The sequence below is a fragment of the Lucilia sericata genome, unplaced genomic scaffold (assembly GCF_015586225.1).
Source record: "Lucilia sericata isolate MDLA Ls3-8-SP2 unplaced genomic scaffold, ASM1558622v1 Contig000134F_arrow, whole genome shotgun sequence".
In the NCBI taxonomy this organism is placed as follows: domain Eukaryota; kingdom Metazoa; phylum Arthropoda; class Insecta; order Diptera; family Calliphoridae; genus Lucilia; species Lucilia sericata.
The window spans coordinates 320,371-343,285 of NW_023994166.1; the positions used below are offsets into that span (position 1 = coordinate 320,371).

Consider the following 22,915-nt stretch of genomic DNA (forward strand, 5'->3'; position numbering starts at 1 on the left):
AACTAACTAACTAACTAACTAACTAACTAACTAACTAACTAACTAACTAACTAACTAACTAACTAACTAACTAACTAACTAACTAACTAACTAACTAACTAACTAACTAACTAACTACTAACTAACTAACTAACTAACTAACTAACTAACTAACTAACTAACTAACTAACTAACTAACTAACTAACTAACTAACTAACTAACTAACTAACTAACTAACTACTAACTAACTAACTAACTAACTAACTAACTAACTAACTAACTACCTAACTAACTAACTAACTAACTAACTACTAACTAACTAACTAACTAACTAACTAACTAACTAACTAACTAACTAACTAACTAACTAACTAACTAACTAACTAACTAACTAACTAACTAACTAACTAACTAACTAACTAACTAACTAACTAACTACTAACTAACTAACTAACTAACTAACTAACTAACTAACTAACTAACTAACTAACTAACTAACTAACTAACTAACTAACTAACTAACTAACTAACTAACTAACTAACTAACTAACTAACTAACTAACTAACTAACTAACTAACTAACTAACTAACTAACTAACTAACTAACTAACTAACTAACTAACTAACTAACTAACTAACTACTAACTAACTAACTAACTAACTAACTAACTAACTAACTAACTAACTAACTAACTAACTAACTAACTAACTAACTAACTAACTAACTAACTAACTAACTAACTAACTAACTAACTAACTAACTAACTAACTAACTACTAACTAACTAACTAACTAACTAACTAACTAACTAACTAACTAACTAACTAACTAACTAACTAACTAACTAACTACTAACTAACTAACTAACTAACTACTAACTAACTAACTAACTAACTAACTAACTAACTAACTAACTAACTAACTAACTAACTAACTAACTAACTAACTAACTAACTAACTACTAACTAACTAACTAACTAACTAACTAACTAACTAACTAACTAACTAACTAACTAACTAACTAACTAACTAACTAACTAACTAACTAACTAACTAACTAACTAACTAACTAACTAACTAACTAACTAACTAACTAACTAACTACTACTAACTAACTAACTAACTAACTAACCTAACTAACTAACTAACTAACTAACTAACTAACTAACTAACTAACTAACTAACTAACTAACTAACTAACTAACTAACTACTAACTAACTAACTAACTAACTAACTAACTAACTAACTAACTAACTAACTAACTAACTAACTAACTAACTAACTACTACTAACTAACTACTAACTAACTAACTAACTAACTAACTAACTAACTAACTACTAACTAACTAACTAACTAACTAACTACTAACTACTAACTAACTAACTAACTAACTAACTAACTAACTACTAACTAACTAACTAACTAACTAACTAACTACTAACTAACTAACTAACTAACTAACTAACTAACTAACTAACCTAACTAACTAACTACTAACTACTAACTAACTACTAACTAACTAACTAACTAACGAACTACTACTAACTAACTAACTAACTACTAACTAACTAACTTAACTAACTAACTACTAACTAACTAACTAACTACTAACTAACTAACTAACTAACTAACTAACTAACTAACTAACTAACTAACTAACTAACTAACTAACTAACTAACTAACTAACTAACTAACTAACTAACTAACTAACTAACTAACAACTAGTTTTATTTAAGTCTAAGTGATACTGACGACTTCTTTCGCAATAATCGAACCATATTTGACTCTGAAAGTCAAAGAAAGTTAATAATTTACTTATAAATACTAGTATCACGATTCAGCATGCCTCTCAAAAAAATTATGATTTTAGGTCTACATTTACCCTTGACCCCATATAACCCCTCTTTAAGAAGATCAGTTTTTGGTCAAAAAATTTTTAAAGTATTTCTGAATTAAGTTAAAAACGACTTAAATGCTTTATTATAAAAAAATTCACATCATAACTATTGCAGGGTATCATATGGTAGGCCATGCCCAACTATATATCCTTACTTCTTTTATATATAATGTTTCGAAAGTTGAGTCAGGAGGTTAGATAAAAGTAGAAAAAGAGCGAAAATATTCTCGATTTAGCCTACTCAAGAATATGTATTTATAAAGAGTCTTTTCAAAAGCCACCTTTAAGGGGACAATCAGGGGAAAAATATTCTTGAGACATAAAATTTGATGTATTTAATTATGTGTTGTTTGATACTTTTATGAAATTATAGCCGCAAAGCCATCAGGAGCGTAAGAAAGGCCGGGTACAAAGTATTATTTAATACCGTCCGACTTTCAAAATTAGGCACGAACCAGATGATATTAGTACGAAACTAGAAATTACTGCGTTCACAGTTTTTTATTTCGTGATCGCGTGTCCTTGTAAAAGGACTTCAAAATTTCATTTTTTAAAGAAATGTTTTAAATACTTCTGCTTACCCTACTATAACAAATTTAGCATCAATTGACCAAGAAGAGTTGAAATTTATGTTTATCATAAGGAACATATATAATATCGAAAATTATTCTAAAAAACCCTTAAAATATTTCGAAATATATTCATTAAAAATGAAATTAATTTTTCTAAAACCACATGCAGACAAAAAATAATAATAATGAATTTTTTAAAAGGTCAACATGGCGTCATTACAAAACACCAACAAAAACAACAACGACTACGACAATGCCAAACAAAAAAGTACAAAAAAAGGGGAAACTTCATAAAGCGTTATTAATATTGACATATGCAAACATGAGTATCCTTTACGAACAACTTTTTTTTATGACCATCACTTTTACAACATACAAACATGTGACATTTATAATGAAATTTTCATTTGAAGAATAAAAAAATGTTTTATGTTAAAAATTTTATGCTTTTAAATTTTAACTAGAATTTTAGTATTCAAATAAGAAATGCTGAACAGGGTAAACAATTATAGTATGATAAAATTTTTAAACAATAAGACGAAATAAAAAAAAAATATTTTGTTATAATTACTGAAGATATAGAATTTTAAAAATACTGAGTTCTATTTAGTATTAAAATTTTAAGAATTTGTGTGTATTGAAATAATTGTTTGGGAACCCCTGTTTTTCTACTGTCTAACATTATGTTGACAATTTTATGTATATTGTCAGAAATAGGTGAACCTTTTTTAAAATTAAAATAAATTCTGTAGATTCCTTTGAATTAACATAAAAACCTTCCACTACGCAAAATGAGGGGAATCGAATAATTTATAAGTCACGCTTATATAAGCTAGGGTGACTCCATTTGTATAAAAGGAAATGAGAAAATGAGTGAAATTTAAATTATTTAGTTTTTTTTTTTTAATTTTTATGCAGACATTAATATATGGTTAGATGAATCAAAGTTTCTTCAAAGTTTTTTGATGTTCGCTAACTTTTTTGGGAGTCACCCTAATCTACACACATTTTTATATACAAATAAATCAACTTTTCCTTACAAACTTAAACATACTTTACAATGTTAAAATTTTTCTGTAAAAATTGATTTTTTTTATTTTTTTGCCTCTGAAAGCTGACAATACATGGTAACTGATGTCTACTGTCATGGTTTGCAATTGTTTGTGTAGGTTTTAGTGAGGGTGGGTAATGCTATGGGTCAGAGTATTTTTAACAAATTCGTCCTGTAGGTATGATTTTTCAGGAAATGTGTCAGGATATTAACAAAAGTGTAAGACAACAACTTGAACATCAACACCATTTTTTTTTTGGAAAACACAACACATCTGCAAACCAGTAAGAATATTTGTTGACCATTTATTTATGTAAATTTCAGAGATTCAAAAGAATTTCAACTTTTTAATCTGCGTTTGATGATAAATGGATACAAGTTGGATAAGAGAGATAGAGAGAGAGAAAAACTAAAGAAAGTTTTTTTTTTTAGAATAATTTAACGTTTAAAGTTTGATTGTTATACTCTGGGGAGAGTTGATCATCAAATTAAGTAAATTTTATTTAAACTTTATATTTTACCCAAAGGAATTATGACAAAAAAAGTTTTTTCTTAATTAAAGTTGTATGCAAATATTTGTAATTTAATTGTACATTGAAAGTAATTGCAAAACTGATTATTCCCTTGTAATTACAGAATTGTGTGCTTTTGACAATTATTTTGATTCTAATTTATTCTTTATTGGACACAAATAAACTGCTTGAAGTATGATGGTATGAGTTATTTGGCAAATATTGAAGGAAAATATTAAATTTTGTCTAATTTGTAAACATTGTGTGTGCAGCTTAAAAGCTTAAAATATTAAATTTAACATTTTCTATAAGTCGATAATTGAATTTTTCAAAATTTCCTTAGTTAATCTATAATGTTACCCTCACATAGATGATAAAAAAAATTTTAAGTGGTTTTACTTCCTAATCAATATTCATTGTCATCTAAAAAACAAGTAAAAGTGTTTTATTCGGCCATGCCGAATCTAATATACCCACTATTAGACCGTATGCTTTAAAAGGAATGTTCTCCTATAAACATCAGGGTGATATTACTCATCAAATTTACTTAAGAGGACCTTATATGAGAGGTAGGGTGAATTATTGACCATTTTTATAAAATGTTTCATAAATTTGTTTAAACCAATTTTGGTTCATATAAAACATGTTTACATCGAATATCAGTTCCAGACACTTTCCGCATGAAATTCGGTATAAAAGTTTCTTAGATTTTGGCTCGTAAGAAACTTATTTATGTCAAATTTCATCTTTATACTCGTACTTTTAAGCCAGTAATGAGCGTTAAAGTAATTATTTGGAGGGGACTTTATAAGGGGTGTAGGGTCAATTATGGACCAATCCACATAAAATTTCATAGACAGATTTAGGCTCGCATGTCAATTACATCGCTATACTCGTATTTTTAAGACAGTAAATAGCGTTAAAGTAATTTTCTGAAGGGGACCTTATATGGAGGGTAGGGTCAATTATGATAGAGAGGTTTTGGCTCGTCAGGGACTTACTTATGTCAAATTTCATTTGTATACTCGTATTTTTAAGCCAGTAATGAGCATTTAAGTCATTTTCTGAAGGATATCTTATATGGGGGGAAGCTTCAATTATGGACCGATCCACATAAAATTTAGTAGAGAGATTTTGGCTCATATGAAACTTATTTATGTCGAGTTTCATCGCTATACTCGTACTTTTAAAACAGATATGCCCGTTAAAGCTGTTTTCGTGGGTCCCTTTGTATGGGGGCTATGAGTGGACCGATATTACCCATTTTAAATATCAAATAAACCTAATCTCTAGAGAATATTTGTGGAAAATTTCAACCCTCTAGCTCATTTGGTTTGGACGCTATCGTGCTTTCAAAAGACAGACGGACGGACATGGCTAGATAGTCTTAGAATTAAATAAGGACCCAGAATATATATATTTTTGCGGGTCTAAGACCAATATTTCGATGTGTTATAAACGGCATGGCAATATCAATATACCCTCCATCTTTTTTGATGGTGGGCATAATAATTCCAAAAAATTCAGTCGAAATAATGTTTATCAATTAAGAATGTTATATTTGGCTATGCCGAATCTTATACACCTACCATCAAATCATGTGCCATATATATCAAGTGAATTTCGGAAGGTGGTCCTATACTATATGAATCGATCCTTTTGTTATTTATTACTACAATTTGCTCTTTTTCTCTAAAATTTTAATATCGTATGTAAATAGTTAGAATGAACATCAGGTTGAACGTAAGTAGTAGTTCTATAAAAGGTATGTTCAAGTATAAACAAATCCTCACAAAATTTGCCAAATATTTTAAATTCAATAAAACTTGTATTGGATGTTAATGTCATTTTCTGATAAGATCTTTATATAAGGGATAGGGTCAATAATCGACCGATTCTCATAAAATTTTACAAAAATATTTTGGTTCCTACAAAACTTGTTTATGTCGAATTTTATTGCTATAACGAACTTTTTAATGCCAGTTATCTGCGTTTTAGCAATTTTCTGAAGGGGACCTTATATGGGGGCTAGTGAAAACGTTAAAAATGAAAAATTAAAAGTATTTATGCAAAATTTCAGCTCTCTAGCTTCTCTCGTTTAGGCGCTATTGTGTCTACAACGGACAGACAGACGGACGGACGGATAAGGACCAATATTTCAAAGTGTTAAAAACGGAATGACAAAATCAATATACCCAACATCTTTTTTGATGGTAGGTATAAAAATGATAGAAAATCAAATTTATTTAATAGCAAACGAAAATAAAGATATTAAAAAAAAAAATTTTAGAGATTTTTTTAAAAATTTTACAAAATCGATGTAATGTACATCAAATGAAAGGGGTTTCTAATATCTTTCTTTTGATAAACAGTAAATAGAAGAAGGTCATAAAAAGACGACCCTCTTAAAACAAGCCTGTGTTAAAATCATTGCTTTTAACCTCTTTTCCAACACTTCCATTTAGTAAATTTTTCGCTGGGTACCCTCGTATCATGCAAATATTAATTTTATTTATCATTTACCCCACAAATCTTATATTCTTAAATAAATTTAGATTTATTTACCCAATAAAAAAATATATATAAAACAAATTCGTTAATCTAATCTTGAAACAAAACTTACCTTATTTTTAATAGTATGGTTCTCTAATCATACTTTTTGTTTGCAGCACGATCATTTTTTTTAACTGGAATGAAAAGAAATTAAAAGATTTAATTAAAACAATATATAAATCACAAACAAATTTTTTATCTCTATTTCTATTTTCAATAAGCTATTTTAAAATTTAAATACTAACAGTTGAGATAATAAGTAAAAAAAATTAAATAAATTTATTTTATTTATTAAGCCGTAAAACTAATAAATTAAAGGGATTTGTTTGAATTTTACATAAAAACACATATTTTTTATACCTTATGCAATTCATATACCATGAACTTGAATTTATGTAAATTCTAAGCATTCATGTTAAACCATAATAATTGCTCTTTTTTAAAGTTCAAGCTATAACAGCAAAAAAGGAAAAATAACCAAACCCCAGAATTGTTAAATAGATTTGAAAATTAAGCATTTAAAAATTCATAAACACTAATACTAACAAGAAAACGCTTATTGAGAAAGTAATTTCCGTTGTAATAATACATACAAGGAAATTAACATACTACATACAGATGTGTGCTGTTTATAGTGTTGCCATCTAGTAAAATATGTGAACGCTTCGACATTGCAACCTTTTGAAACCTTTGAAAACTTTTTGAGTTGGAAAAGTTTGTAGAATATTCATGTAAATATACACCAATTTTAATTAGAATCAAAACATTCCAAAATCGACACTTAAAACTAAATTTTTATAATTATTTTATACAAATGCTGGCAACACTGGAGATGATAAGTGGTTTAATAGGAAACAATTTTAAATATTTAAATATATTTACTTACACATATTCTCACAACAAAATTGTAATTATTATACACTAGTAAAATCCCTGTAGTTTGTGGTAGTTGCCCCAAACTATTATTTGCTTTGTGAGTAGTTATTGTAACATATTCGTATCCTACGAGTATTGAGAAATTATATTAATCCTATGTAGATAAAAATGGACAATTGATTTATCAATAACATAATTCTGGTCATCTTTCTAAAGGGAAATATGTTTATACTGGCTTTCGTCTAGTTTATAATGACTGATAATTTGATTCTTTATACAAATACTGCTGGGAAATTTTAATATGCTTACTACATACTTTTCTGAATGACTGAATGTAAATATTCAAAGTCACTCAAATACTTACATAGATGTGAATGAAAAACCTTAAATAGAGCTCATAATTAGTATATACTGACAGATACGTGTATGTAGACAGATATGTATACATTTATGAATCAAGGACAACATTGAGTTTTGTAAACATAAAAAACACTTGAACTATAATGGCGTCTCTACAAGGCGATTATAATCCTTAACACTTTTTGCAAGTTCATTATTATTTGTTATACATTAATATTTATTTTATAATAAATATAATCTTCATTACTATAGCGAAGCGGGAATTGTGTTCGACCTGACTTCCCCCCGGATGCATGTTACTTTGACCTTGTAAGTCCCTCATCTTGGTGCTATTACAATCCCGGGGAAAATAGGTGTACCTCTAGTCTGCCGGGACTATAACCTGGTGATGTCAATTCACTCCTCGGACTTTCCTTGGAATGATTTGACATGGGGTCGAACCAGAGAACCATATAATCTAGTACCGCATGGCAGAGCTTCGGACTTTGTCTTGTCACTTCGAGGTGCACGTGGTGTCTGTGGTTTAAACTCAAATTCGCGGGGAAGAGAATGCCTGTTTAAAGAGTGATTCACGGAAAAGTCTATAATTCTGGATAAGTTCGGTGCAGTTGCCGAATTCAACAGATAGCCCACAGAGGAGTGACAGTGGGACTAATCGTTGGAAATAAGTTGGTGTTAAGTGTATATAATGCAAGATGGATGTAGGGTATACAGAACTTACCCACTCGTATACCTAGAGTGAGTGTGTTAGATGTTGTTCTCTGTGAGTGTGTCTGTTGAATGAGAAGTCTGCTGGGTTGAATGAATGAAAGTAAGGTATTTTATACAAGTGATATCATTGACTTTCCCTTCCTTGTCCAGGGTTTACTCTTTTCATTTACCAGATTTACAACAGAGTGTTTTCTGTGAGTAAGAACAAGTATTTGGCTTATTTGACGGATTTGTGTTTCGGTCTACCTAATACGTCTCTAGATGCTGTTTCCGACTCAACAGAAACCATCGCAAACACGCAGCGGTGTGGTTGTAAACGGAAATGATGGTTATGCATTTCTGGAGGTTAAGCAACGGTGCTGCAATGGTCCGGTAAATAGCTCAACTAGTTGATCAAAGTGCTTGTATATGGACCGGCAGAACCATGTACAAAAATTGCTACTTTTATCTGCCCTATCAAAGAAACTTGCTAATCGAACCACTAACCACGGGGCATGTTATCTTATCATCTTTGTACAAGTTCAGGTGTTTATCATGTACAGATCGTGTGTCGACTTTAGCTTAAAAGATTGTTTCATAATTAAAAAATTTATGGTTCTTTCAATCAAAATCATTAGTTTGTCCTTGGGCCAAGAAATTACCTTCAAAATAGTGACATGTACCTTGACTTAACTGTTTACTTGGGCGGACGTACATGGCATAATAGATTTTAAGAGAGATTCTGAGTAGATCGCGCTATAGAGGTCTGGGACATAAATATTTTTAATCTTTTTTTTCGTTTTTTTTTTTTTTTTTATTTTAAAAGTGATTTATTAATTTTCTATTCACTTTTCACAGTCAAATCTATCTGAATCACCGTTCCAGTTTTTATTTCTTAACCAAGTTAAAAAGTTTATCATTGATAATTAAGTTCATGGTGAATTTATTATTTTAGATATTAGAAATTTAGTCATATCTGAATTGTTGTCGTATAGAACTGAAAAGAAATTTTAAAATAAAAAAACTTTTAAATTAACTTTTTGGTGTTTAAGCTTCAGCGCCTACAGTTAAAAATGAATAACGAAGTATTTGCTCAAATGAATAATGAATGGACAGTGGCAAACAAATATGAACTCTAGATTAGATGTTATTAATAATAGGGAAATAGGGAAATTTTTAAAACGGAGATCTTTTTTTTTAATGTTTTAATCAAAAAATTTGCCAAGCAAATAAATTAATCATATTTATTTTGAACTTATTTTCTCTTCAGACCATAAAAGGGATACAAATAGATCAAAGATTTTTTATAGAAAAATTATCTAAATTTATTTTCTTTTCTTTCGGATAATTACGAATGTTTTACGATTTTGTTTAAATATATGTATATCCCTCCTGTGTTTAGCCCCACTGTATATGAAATAAAAATGTGTGTGGAAATAAAACCAAAACAAATAAATCTTAAGACAAACAAAGTTATAATAATTTATTTAATAAGTAACTTTCTTAAGAAAGTTTTTAATACATAAATATGTGTATTAGGGGAAATCGAAATATGTTGTTTTGTTTTTATTAAATCGAATTGAAGGAGAACATGTAAGATGTCTTTATTCGCCTTTGACGAATCTTATATATCCTTCATCATAGTGTATTTAAGAAATATTATATCATTACTTTAGCAAAAAAAAAAAAAGAAACAACAACACTAAACGAAATAAAATACAAGAAAACAAAATAAACCACACACATCCAAACATACGAAACAAAATACACAAAAAACAAAAACAAAATACACAACGCAATGAAACCAACATACATCCAAACATACATCTTTATTCCAATAAGCAGTGTTGTTGTTGCTTATTTATCAAAGCATTCAAAAAATTGTATTTTTTATGAAATTTTCAGAGGTTGTCTCGGATTTTTGTTTATATCTCCGTTATTAATGGACGTATTTTGCTGATTTGGATCCAGAAGATATCTGTGGTCTTCAGAAAACTGATCTCAACAGACAGACAGATCGACTCCGCTATCAATAAGGTTTTGGATTATATATATACTTTATAGGATCGGAAAATTATATTGTGGAAATTACAAACGGAATGACAAACTTATGTATATATACACTTCTCACGAAGGTGAAGGGTATTAAAATAAAACTGAATCGAAGTTAATTTAGAATGATCAAATTTGGTCTAAAATAAACATAAGTCGTACAAAACATCAGGCCTGTTAGTCTGTTGAAGAAATGGGGGCTGAAATGAAAAATCTTTATTTGCTATTGATAATAGTTAATATATGTAAGTAGGTCTACGATTTCTCACTCAAACAAATGATGCCCCGAGATATATTAAAAAAAAACCCAAATCCTTCCTCCAAGTTTCATGAGGATCGGTCCATAATTGATCCTACCCTAACCCCTCTTACAAAAAATCAGAATATTTTCAATAAACCATTCACAAATTGTGTTAAATTTCGAAAGACATTATCTGTTTTAAATTCTATAAAGCTGGATCCACAATTGACCTATTAAATACCCTAATCCGAAGATCTATGTACATTTGTGACCGCCTTCTAAAATTCACTAAATTATAATTCATTCTCTAATAGTCCCAGCAAATTAATTTTCAATGACAAATACATACCGTCTGCCTTACTTTTAAGGAGTTTAGTAATAACTTTCTTTTAATCTATTATAGAAGTACATATTTACGGCTTTGTTTGGCCAAACTAATTACCTAACTAGCTCTTTGTAAGCGAGAGTGGTAACTAATTCTTTAACTTCCTATTTGTAAGCGAGAGTAGTAAATACATACTTTACAATGTTAGTTTTTCCTGGGGTGGGTATATGTATAAGATTCGGCTAGCTGAATACAACACTTTTACTTGTTTTTTTTTTTTTTTTTAACAAAGATAAATATTATGTTTTTTTTTATTTACACGTGCATGTGTAATTTATCCGACAAATTTAATCATTGTGAAATATACTTTAACAAAGGAGCAAAAAAGCGTATACAAATACGTTTTCTTACACAATTTTTGTTGCTCGACATTTATCTAGTTGATGGTTTATTTTTATTTAATTTTATTTACTTGATTTTCGTTTTGTTATTGCCGTAGGTCTTTAGAAACTTGCCTACAAATTTACTATAATGTGAAAATCAAACTGCCAAGGAAACAAAGCACGTAAATAATTGTTTTGATAAAAATTTACAAATTCGCTGCTTTTGTTTGGTATTTTATATATATTTTTTATTAGATACGAGCTGTATGATATCTAAACCAGCACAACTATGAATGGGCCAAACACAAGGTGTCTAAATAAGTAAATAGCAACTGATTTTATTTTTTTAAACAATTTCCACCTGATTGCACTTTTATTTTTGGGTATTTGTCCAATTTTTTCTTTAAATTAATTTACCATTTTGTATTAGATTTGTACGTACAAATTTGAGCCAAAATAATAAATTTATTTTATTTTAAAATAAAACGAAAGAAATTTGTTAAATTGTCTGCTTTCATTTATAAATCACAATAATTTTGTTCTTGTTTATTTTTGAATTTTAAATGATTAATAGCAGTAAAATAAATAAACAAAAAAAAATAACATATTTTATTTTACTATGGTTATCAGTAGAATTTGTTTGCTATCAATAAATTCGTCAAATTATTTTAATGGTGATTGACGAATTTGTTTTTGTCATTTGAAAGCAAATAAATGAATTAAAATCTCCGCTGTTAAAGGAAATTTTTCAAACATTTAACATAAAAATTTAAGACTTTAACCTTGTATTTTGAAATGTGGGTATTTGGAAGGTATCGCTCATTTGTTTGAAAACTGATTAAACAAACTTTAAATAACAAAATGTTTGTCTGTCTGTTATAATTTCCCACATTTACGAATTATTGTATTTAATCCATAGGAATTTTTTTATTTCACTATATTTAGTATGCTTAAATTCGCGGCTCTGTTTTCAATATAATCTAATCTAATTTGTATATAGGCGTGGCACATCGCATTAAACCAACCATTAGCCTATATACGTAAAACCACTGTGAAAATTTCAAAAAAATTATTGTTCTATTTGTGTTTTATGAAAATAAGAAAAACCAAGTATTTTAATATTTTATTAAAAAAATATTTTTATCTTTTCATCCAATTTATTAAATTCTATTTTCACTTTTGCAAAAATTGCGTATGTGTAATAATTTGTATATCGTTAATATGCGTTAAAATATTAATGGATTTTTTCATGACAGATTAAGTACTTGTGTGTAGAAAATGTGTCTGCTTGTCTGTCTTTAATCTGTATGTTTATAGACCATTCCACTCACAAAATATGCAAATTAATAAAATAAGAATATTTTATTATATTCAGTGTGAATATGTGAAATTGTTCTTATGAAATTAAGACTTTTTAAAATCTTTAACATTTATACTTTCTAGAAGTAAGTAACACGGAGATATATATGAACAAAATTTAGAAAAAATACTATGATTTTATCATTATAATTTTTGGGATATATCCTGGATACTATATGCTATATGCTTTATTATTCATATCAAACTAAATCAATTTCATTGATATACTCTTCACCTTTTTGAGAAGAGTATGAAGTCGAGTGCTTTACGTGAACACCCGCCGTGTGATCTTAGTGATCTTTTTCATCCACTTGCGCCATTGTGTTTCTTCCAATGCGCCATTGTGTTTCTTACATGCAGGTGGCAATTTACGTATGTATATGGAATTTCCGGTCCATTATCGGTGCACTTTGCTCAAGTACTTGAGCTATATAATCTCTGCCCATTGCTGCCCCGTTGCTTAACTTTCGAGATGCAAAAACACCACTTCCTTTTGCAACCACGCAGATGGCCTCTGTTAAATCGGCAACAGCACCTAGAGAAGTAACCGGTGGACCGAAGTACGAATTCATCAAATAAGCCGAGACTTTGTTCTTACTCAGAGATAACACACTGTGGTAAATCTGGTATGAACAGAGTTTTCTCTGCAAATAACTGGACAAGGAAGAAAAATTCAATGGTATTACTTTTATAACATACCTTTCATCCATCACCATTTAACCCTGCACACCTCTCATTCATCTGACACACTCATAAGAGAACAACATAAGACAGACTCACTCTAGGTATACGGGCGGATGAGATCCGTAGATCTCTACATTCATCCTGTATCATATACATTTAACATTAACTCATTTCCAACGCTTAGTCTTGTCACTGCTCTGTGGGGATCTGTTGTCACCGAACTTATCCAGTCTTTACACTGCCACTTACCCTTCCCGCGAATTTTTGTTTAAACCACAGCCATGAATCCCGAAGGAACCTCAACCAACTGACCAACCAGGACAAGTCCTGCGGACAACTAGCCACACGTAGTACCAGATTATGTGGTTTTCTGGATCGACGCCATGTCAAATCATTCCAAGAAAAGTCCGTGGAGTGAATTGACATCACCAGTTTATAGTTCCGGCAGACTAGAGTTACTGGCAGCACTTCTATACCCCGGTATTGCAATACACCAAGATTGGGTCTTCATCAAGGAAACATTCCGCGGGGGACATATGTATATATATGAGAAGGGTCATTCCATTTGTAATTTCCACAATATAATTTTCCAACCCCATAAAGTATATACATATATTCTGGATCCTTATAGATAGCGGAGTCGATTAACCATCTGTCTGTCTGTGTGTCTGTTGAAATCACTTTTCTGAAAACCCGAGATCGAAATCTTAAATAATATTGTCAGACATACTCTTGAGAAGTTTCCTAATTAAAATCAGCAAAATCTGTTCATAAATAACGGAGATATAGGCAAAAGTCCGAGACAACATCTGAAAATTTCATAAAAAAGAGAATATGTTGCATGCAGAAGCAAGATAACAACAACAACGCTGTATGACCAAAATGTCCAACTTTCGAGCTGAAAATTTGCTCAATAAGTCAAGGAAGAAAATTTATTATAAAGATATTAAATTTTGTATGAATTATACACAAAGATTACTGTTAAATAGTAAGTTTTTATTAATCGGTTAATTGAAAGAAATTATTCGGTTTATTCGTTATTAGAAATTTGTAAATTTTCGTTTATTCGTGTGATTAATCGAAAAAATTATCGATTAACCGAACGACGGTTACTCGTTTGAATACCCTAGTATATAGCACTGCTACTTGTTTAATTTTAATTGAAAATAATAAAAAAAAAACTGAAAAGCAATTTTTTAATAAACATTTTACAACACTGTTTGTCATATACAAACAACTGTGCCTATTATTATTCATCATTATCTAAGAATGCTCATGTGTGATTAACACACAAAAAGTTTTAAAACTTTTTCTTCTTTTTTATCATATACATATAATTACATATTTCTTAAATATACCACAACTCAAACATTGCATTATGTATAATGATGAAAATTTGATTAAAAACAAAAGTTTTCTTTGCGTTAATAAGACAGACTTAGTGCCTTTGCATGCGAATATTAAATAAAATACTTATGTACTTAGACTTACTAATTTTCCACAAACTTAATGAGATTTAAACTGTGCTACAAAATGCATAAACATTTCTATAGCATTATGGATAGAAGTCCTAATTAATAAGTTTGCATAAAATTTTCTAAGATTCCTTATTTTAAACTTTTTATTGTTATTATGAGTTTTGCCTTAAAATTTTGTTGCCTAGTGTAATTCTCTATATTTACCGTATTAACATATATTTGAATAAATTCTTTGCGCCTACTTAAATTCATATGAATGTGGTTAAAATAAAACACATGTGTAGGAAAACTTTTTTTGGTTTAAGCTCCTTAAAGCTCAGACAACGAGTGTATTTAATTGCTGCAATTAAATCTGTTCTTCAATTAATGTGCTTTTTTGTGTTGTTTTCATATCAGACAGTGTTCGTGTTTTAAAAGAATTAAGAACAAATTTGTTTATAGTTATTTCTATATGGCCTTGTTTTAGATTATTAAATTTAGTTTATTAGGTTAAACAAATCATCTGTATTGCTTTTTATAAGAAAATTGTAATTGGAAAATTATATGGATTAAATTGTTTCTATGTTTAATTAATATACTTTGTACTTAATATGAATTTAAGAAATAGTATTTGTATGTGAAAGAAGTGTAAGTGAAGAAAGAAGTATCTTCAAAAAGAGAACTAGAATGTATGAGGAATAGTTGTGAAGCGGTGCACACATAATTGAGTAGGAAAACATCTGTTCAAAGACATTTGTATAATATTGTATATGATCCAAAACTAGTAGGGGTTGTTTTTGGATCAATGCTCATTCACTCAGGTCCTTACAGGTTCAATTTTATTTTTCTATATTAATATTATAATAAATTCAAAAAGTACTACGTGAAGAAAAAAAGTACAGTAATCTCCCTCTATAAATTCTCATTTAATAAGGGCATGATACCCGGTTCCGATTCCCCGCTATAGAAAATCCAAAAAGTACCTTTTGATGAATGAAAACGTACCAAAGAGACCCCACTTACAGATCATTGTTCAGTCGGGACCCTGCATTTTCAAATTTATGTTTCTAGGTTTAATATTTTAGAAAATTCGAAAAGTACCATTTAAGAGATAAGTGAAAGAATCTTAGAGAGATTAAATATTCTCATTCAACAGCGTACGTTTAATAATTATCTGTTAGGAAAGTATCATTTGAAGAACGAAAAAGTACCAAAAGTAGAGTAAATGCTTCCTTAGTGGAAAGTACTAATAAGAAAAGTATAATTTCCTCCCTTCCCGCCTATAAAACTCCGTGTTATGTTATGTTTCAAAAAGGTACTATTTACCCGAATTTGGCTCAATTGGTTTGGTTACAAATAAAATTCCCGTTTTTACGCTATTTGGTACTTTGAAATACCAAAAAATGTTTGTTAATATTGCAGTGTTAGTCCATAGTCCATGTGTATACGTCAATAAATAGACAAAGTTTTCTTAATGTGCAAAAAAAGTACCAAAAAATACAGCTTTCTACTGTTTACTCCCAAAAAAGACTTAATTAAAAAAAGTACGATAAAAGAGTCTGGTAAATTTGAAAGGTGTGTCCAATACAAGTACAAAATATTTAATGGTTTAGCCGATGATGAATCAGTCAGCCTTTTTCGTGTCAAGTGACCCAACTCAATAAATCGATTTGGATGAAATTTGCACCGAGGTATACTACTATTGAATAGTAGGCCAGATACAAATTTTCGGTCATTCTATCGGTCAAGAACTGCAGGAGTTAGAAGAAGTTAAAGTTGAACATTTTGGTCGTACAGGGATTTTTTCAAATGAGTGTAACTTTTTACCTATTGATCCTAGCAAAAATTGTTCAAAAGAGTTCATATAGTTATTTCTCCACTTCAAAATTCTTTTACAAAAATTTATATCTGGCCTACTATCCAATAGTACTAACATTGGTGAAAATTTCATCCAAATCTTGTTTTTGGTAGACATCGATTTTAAAAGTTGGGTCACTTGACACGAAATTGCCCATATAGATAGTCGTCTCAGAAAGTGTCTTAGATACTGTATAAATAATAATGTAATGCCCTTTTTACCATAGCGACGAGGGGTATAGAAACTAGGGTGATCAATTATTCGACATTTTCCAAAAACCGGTTTTCGAATAGTTCGAATAGATGACATTTAAAAAAAACCGGTTGATATTTTTCAAATTCAGAAAAAACCGGTTAACCGGTTTTTCATTATAAATAAAAAAATATATTTTAATTTGAAAAACTTAATGTGATTAATGTGAAATGATTTTTAACAGTTTAAAATATTATCCCCCTTATTCACAAACAAAATTTTTATTTTATAAACAGTTTAAAAATAAGATTTTATATGGAAATTTTGTTTTATAAACCTTTTATAAAATAAAAATGTTGTTTGTGAATAAGGGGTATATCTTTAGATCTAGTCGTCTGATATACATTATTTCATTAATATAAAAAAATTAGGAAAAAAGTGGGACACTTCTGTTAAACATAAGGTACTATGTAATCCTAGCTTATTTTAAAAGCCCTGTTTAGGAAATTTGCATAGGCATTCCAACACTTCCATAAAATTTCAGCCGTAAATTAATTATTGTAATTGGAATATAATCTTAAGATTGATAAAATTTTACCAAACAGTTATCAATTTTACAAATATTTTTTTTAATTAATTAGGAAAATCAAAAAAAGTTTAACCAAAGGAGCTGTAGAAAAATATACGCTAGTTCCTCGACTCGAATATTTAGACGGGCTGTATTATTATTTACTTAAAAATTATATTTAAATAATCTTTGAATACAAAGCAAATGAAAGTATTCGAAACCGGTTTTTAAAAAGTGAAAAAACCGGGTTATTCGATATTCGAAAAATCAACATTAAGAAAAACTTCAAGTTAAAAATACATTTTATGAGCAACAAAAAGTTTTTAATTATACAGGATTATAAAAATAACTATAAAACCTTAAAAAAAAAATAGTAAAATTGAATAATTATTAATTCAATGGTTAATTTATTATTTTTAAAACTTTGAAAAGTTTCATTTGACATAAATGTAACTTTTTTTAAATAACACAACATCATTTCCCTATTAAAAGGAATGTCAATTCATTACTCCATTTTAATAATATACATATTTTATTTTATACAAACATATATTTGCATGTTAGATTTTTTACAAAACCCTCACTGCAAATTCATATTTAAAATAATAATACTATTGTATTTCAAGGATATTTTTGATTTTGTTAACTTTAATATTGATGCCTTGAACTTAACTTTACGAGTTGTAGTGTGTATAAAAAGTTATTTGTTATTTGTTGCCCTTATTTATTTATGTTGTGTGTCAGCAGTGTACATCATTAAAATGGATTTTATTGATTTTCCTGAACATTTTTATGACATTGTACTTTTAAGTCAGAGTAGAAGAAATAGAATGAAATAAACATTATTGGGAATGTTTGCATACACATAGATGTACATACATATATATACATATATACTTTTTAAAATGCTTAAGACAAAAATATACAAGACCAATATACTTCCTTTAATTTCATATCATTATTATTTTTACGATGTCAGTTGACGACTCAATATTGTTTATGTTTTACTCACCTTCAAAATAAAAGAGGATATATTGATTTTATCATTTCATTTGAAACACGTCGAAATAATGGACTTATACTCACAAAAGTATACATAATACATTCTAACCATATCACACGGTTGAAAGAACTAAATGGAAGGATATAGAGGTATATTAGGTAATGTCGGGTCATGATTGCTCTTAGACCCCATATAAGTCACTCCCCGGAATACAGCTTAAATGCCCATAAATTTGTTTGGAATGCATCAATCGTGATAGAATTTTGTTCCCACAGGGAACTCTGCAAAGCCGATGCATATGCCGAATCTTAAATACACTCCATCAGCAAGCTACTTTTTATTAAAACCCATTTAACTATCTAATTTTGAATAACTTGACAAAATTTTTGTTTCCGTAGTAAGGGTACTAACATTTATGCATATGTCGAACTAATTTTGATTAGGTCCAGAAAAATGTATATTAATAGGCCAGTTCGAAAACATTTTAGTAGAATGATTTATCTTTACATAGAACATACTCATGTCGAATTTTATCCGGATATAATCATTTAATAACGAATTAACTGGTATAAAGTGATTTTCAGAAGTAAATCTTATATGGACCGATCCGGAAAAATTTCCGTATAATCATTTATATATACAAAATACACATTGTTGTCGAAAATTATCCCGATAACTTTGATTGTCAATGTGCTTTTAAGTAATTTTCATATCAATTATGATTCATATATGGACAAAACATATTTGTGCCGAATTTTTTCAAGATAGCTTTATTTGACAATAAGATATGTGCGTTTAAGTGATTTTCGGAAGCGGACCTTATATGGGAGCTATGACCAATAATGGACCGATCCGGAAAAAAATTGGTTGAATGATTTATATGTACACAAAACATATTCAAGTCGAATTTTATCCCTATAGCTTTAGAATTCAATGAAATATATCCGTTTAAGTGTTTTTCGGAAGTGGACCTTATATGGGAGCTTTGACAAATTATGTGCCTATCCGGAAAAACTTTCGTAGAGTGATTCATATTTAAACAAAACATATTTGTGTCGAATTTTATCAAGATAATTTTATTTGACAATGATATATATGCGTTTAAGTGATTTTCGGAAGTGGGCCTTATATGGGAGCTATGACCAATAATGGACAAATCCGGGAAAAAATTGGTAGAATGATTTGTATGTACAGAAAACATATTCAACTTGAATTTTATCACAATAATTTCTGATGAATTTGGTTGATTTCCTTATCTTATTTCTAATGTGAGCGTGTTTTACACAGACAGATAGACGAACATATCTAAATTGACTCAGAATTTCAGGACCCAGAATATACATATATACTTTGTTGGGTCTTAGATGAACATTTATTGGTGTTACACACGGAATTGCAAACTTCTATCACCACTGATGGTGATGGAGGGTATAAAAAATTAAATTAAAACTAAACTCAAAATTTTACAAAAAAATTAAGAAATTTTCAAATCAAAACTTCTGTTTTAAAGTTTTAGCAGACGATATATGATTATCATATATAAAGCATTATTAAAAAAAATGTATTATTAGCACGAAAATATAAAAATCTTTAAAATCAATTAAATAACTTTTAAAATTCTCAAATAAAATATTAATTTGCCTAATTAAACATTATTTGGTTATTCACAAAACATTGTCAAAATTTGCTCACTATTTAAAAAACAAATCGCATTTAAAAAGTCATTCTTCCATTAATAATATTGAATGTTGGCAAAAATTCCAATTTCAATATATAGTGCTTTCAAGATTTTGTGAAAAATTTTTTCATCAAAGCATTTATTAAGTGCAGCTGTGATTTTTTTCTTTCTTTTTATAAGAAATTTTCAATTCATTTATCGTTTATTTTTGGAAAATTCCTTCTGGGTGTGTGTGTGTGTGGGTGAGTGTCAATCCATTTGCAAATGTGCAATGTATGTGTGTACATATAGTAGTATAGTAGTTGTGTGCAGCACGTAAAGTATTTGTCATTTGCAATATTTTCTTTTCATTTCGTTTGGTCTTTCCTTCTCCTCCTTGGCGTTAGTTGAAGTTTATTTATAATTGGTTTGCTGACTGGTTTTGCATGTCAACATCTTATTTTTCTTAATTTTTCCATTTGTGCGTTCATTTGCTTGGTTGTATGCTCATTCAACTTCTGGTAAGTTTTTCATTTTGTCTTTATTTTTTGTATGACCAAGAAACATTTCATTAATGTGTCATGTTATGTTCCATGTAGGCGTGTTTACGTTTTACATGTCATACATATTTATAATTTATTATTTTGCAAGCAATTAATTCGAAAAATTCTTTTTTTTCCATTTAGTGAATCAAAATAAAAAATGAAAAATAAATATCTTTACGTTTTCAGATTTTCTCAAGCAAACACCAACAAATTGCATATTTGGCTGTCAATCATAATATTATAAAAATATTAATTAAATTATCTTGATTTTGCTATGCATACCATCATTCGAGTATACTGCGAGATGTCAACCTTTGACGTTTGATATAATATGTACCTAGACAATAAAATTTCAATCTATCAATATTATTATAATTTTGCTTCACACTTGAATAGAACTGGTTACACATTTGTTCTTTGTAATGTCTTATTAGGTATATGAAACAATAGTACAATAAAATTGATACTCAGAGTCCAGTTCATAGGACTATTCGATAAAATTATGTTTAATAAATAAAATTAAACTTTTATTTAAAATTATCACATTTACCAAAAAGACATAAATACAATTTATAATCTAGCTTACTTTAAATGAACATTTTTTAATCGGATTAAATTTTTAAATCAAAATAGATCAAATAGACCAACTTAAGCCATATACCAAAAATTAAGCTTTTCTATTAAAGCTATAAATATCGAAAAATTAATCTCTTAATTTTATTACACACCAATGTTACATTAAATAATAACCATAATAATTTACATTTACATATTTACATACATTCAAAAGCATTTACATTTAATTTTACTTAAAATAAACCAAACAAATTTGGTCATAATTTATTTCCTGCAAATAAACAGAAATCAACAAATATGTTTATAAAATATTGCCCAATCATGAAAAGAATGAAATGAAAATTTAATTTATTTATGTTGCCAAGTAGAAAGACTACCTACAAATTCAGGCATTTAATGAATTTTACTGGTCAACATTGCAGTGGGCTGGCAACCAGTCAGCCAGTAAGTCAACCTTCCATTCCACCCACAACCTTCCATTCCGTATGCCACCAGTGTCAATGAAAATATTATAGGGAATAACTTTTGTATTCTGTTTTCTGATGGTGTAAAATAAATAATACCTTTAATTTATTACATGACAAAATAATAAGTTATTACCTTTTAAGTTTGAGAAAGGAATTAAAGAAGATGAAGCAGATGAAGAAAAACACGAAAAGTGTGTCTAAAGATCGACTAAGAAGTATTCTATATATGAAAAGTAATGGAAAGTAGTACTTGTTTAGAATTAGTGGGTTAGTTTGGTTGCTAGTTAGTTAGTTAGTTAGTTAGTTAGTTAGTTAGTTAGTTAGTTAGTTAGTTAGTTAGTCGTTAGTTAGTTAGTAGTTAGTTAGTAGTTAGTTAGTTAGTTAGTTATAGTTAGTAGTTAGTTAGTTAGTTAGTAGTTAGTTAGTTAGTTAGTTAGTTAGTTAGTTAGTTAGTTAGTTAGTTAGTTAGTTAGTTAGTTAGTTAGTTAGTTAGTAGTTAGTTAGTTAGTTAGTTAGTTAGTTAGTAGTAGTTAGTTAGTTAGTTAGTTAGTTGTTAGTTAGTTAGTTAGTTAGTTAGTAGTTAGTTAGTTAGTTAGTTAGTAGTTAGTAGTTAGTTAGTTAGTTAGTTAGTAGTTAGTAGTTAGTAGTAGTTAGTTAGTTAGTTAGTTAGTTAGTTAGTTAGTTAGTTAGTTAGTTAGTTAGTTAGTTAGTTAGTTAGTTAGTTAGTTAGTTAGTTAGTTAGTTAGTTAGTTAGTTAGTTAGTTAGTTAGTTAGTAGTTAGTTAGTTAGTTAGTAGTTAGTTAGTTAGTTAGTTAGTTAGTTAGTTAGTTAGTTAGTTAGTTAGTTAGTTAGTTAGTTAGTTAGTTAGTTAGTTAGTTAGTTAGTTAGTTAGTTAGTTAGTTAGTTAGTTAGTTAGTTAGTTAGTTAGTTAGTTAGTTAGTTAGTTAGTTAGTTAGTTAGTTAGTTAGTTAGTTAGTTAGTTAGTTAGTTAGTTAGTAGTTAGTTAGTTAGTTAGTTAGTTAGTTAGTAGTTAGTTAGTTAGTTAGTTAGTTAG

At 28.6% G+C, this 22,915-nt stretch overlaps 1 protein-coding gene across 1 annotated transcript in view; it reads right to left on the minus strand.

Moving 5' to 3' along the window:
- The window catches only part of LOC119601001 (5-hydroxytryptamine receptor 1), a 170,611-nt gene that overhangs the window by 99,293 nt on the left and 48,403 nt on the right, over nucleotides 1-22,915 (minus strand). Inside the window, 1 exon segment of the mRNA XM_037951615.1 lies at nucleotides 6,639-6,702. The gene's annotated coding sequence lies outside the window, so the exon portion shown is untranslated.